The sequence below is a fragment of the Lactuca saligna genome, chromosome 5 (assembly GCF_052625555.1).
Source record: "Lactuca saligna cultivar CGN05327 chromosome 5, ASM5262555v1, whole genome shotgun sequence".
Classification (NCBI taxonomy): Eukaryota; Viridiplantae; Streptophyta; class Magnoliopsida; order Asterales; family Asteraceae; genus Lactuca; species Lactuca saligna.
The window spans coordinates 164954006-164955857 of NC_136421.1; positions in this window are offsets into that span (position 1 = coordinate 164954006).

A 1852-nucleotide genomic window follows, 5' to 3' on the forward strand; every position below is an offset into this window, starting at 1 on the left:
TTTGAGCACAAAGTTTATCTTTACCATTCAAGTACGAAAAACACTAACACACTCCAACTTTGAGAACTTATCAAACTATTTATAGAAAATATTGGATTTTCTGAAAACCTCGTTCATTGATTTTCTACCAAAAGGACATACTTTTCAATACAAAACACTTATGAACTCACCAACTTAATTGTTGACACTTTTTCAAAACCACTTGTATTTCTCAGGGAATCAGTAATACAGGTAATCACCAGCTTTTGAAGAAGGAATGCTAAGGACGTTTATTATTAAACATTTACATCATCATATTGTAATATTCTTTTGGAAATATGTATAACGCAACAATATACGTTTTTATTATATATATGATGGTTGTGTTACTTTCTTTACAATATTCAATTGTTATGGTACTACGTGAAGTCATCCACCCCCGAATGTTTCCGCCATTCTGGTTTGGGGGTGTGACAACAGTCCTCGACTATCATAGTCAAAGGAAGCTACTCGGCCCACGATCCTCTCACACTTGTGCCTCTCCTTCTTGAGGCCCTCGACCTGTGCCTCTCTGATTTGCTCCAACAATGGAGTAATCACTGTCATCCTCAGACATATATCCCTGATCGGAGCTGTTGCCGCCTTGCGGCTCAGGGCGTCAGCCACCACGTTGGCCTAACCTGGGTGATAAAAGATCTCACAGTCGTAATCCTTTACCACATCTAACCACCATCGCTGCCTTATGTTAAGATTTGGCTGATCAAATAAGGTACCTCAAACTCTTATGATTTGTGTAGATGGTACAACGGACCCCATAAAGGTAATGCCTCCAAATCTTGAGAGCAAACACCACTGCCCCCAGCTCTAAATCATGCGTAGGATAGTTAGCCTTGTGAGGCTTCAACTGTCTAGAAGCGTAATCTATCACACGACCTCGCTGCATCAACACTGCTCCCATACCTGTGATCGAAGCATCATAGTAGACTACGAAATCCTCTACTCCCTCTAGCATGGTAAGAATCGGTGCCTCGCACAATCTCTGCCTGAGGGTCTCGAATGTTTCCTGGTGCTCAGGCCCCCAACGAAACACCACTGACTTCTTAGTGAGTCGGGTGAGCGGTACAACTATCTTGGAGAAATGCTAGATGAATCTCCTGTAGTACCCTGCCAAACCTAGGAAGCTTCAAATCTCAGATGGAGACTTCGGGACCTCCCACTGCATCACGACCTCTATCTTAGCCGGATCTACCAGTATACCATTCTGGTTGACGAGATGCCCAAGGAACTACACCTCGCGCAACCAGAATCCGCACTTGGAGAACTTTGCGAAAAGCCTCTCCCTCCTCAAGGTCTCTAGCACCTCCCTCAAGTGCTCCTCATGCTGCTCTTGCATCTTGGAATAAACCAAGATTTCGTCTATGAATACTATCATAGACCGATCCAGCATCGGCCTGCACACGCGGTTCATGAGGTCCATGAATGCGACTGGAGCGTTGGTGAGCCCAAACGGCATCACCACAAACTCATAATGACCATTGCGGGTCCTTAAAGCCGTATTTTGCACATCCTCATCCCTAACCCACATCTGATGATACCCGGAGCGCAAATCAACCTTGGAGAACCAAGATGCTCCCTGAATCTGATCAAACAAGTCATCTATCCTCGGGAGTGGGTAACGGTTCTTCACCGTTACCTTATTCAACTCCGGGTAATCTATACACATACGGTGTGACCCGTCCTTCTTCTTTATGAACAAAATCGGCGCTCCCCAGGGCGAACTGTTAGGCCTGATAAAACCCTTGTCCAGCAGCTCTTGAAGCTGCATAGACAACTCCTGCATCTCTGGGGAGCTAATCGATATGGTGCCTTGGCT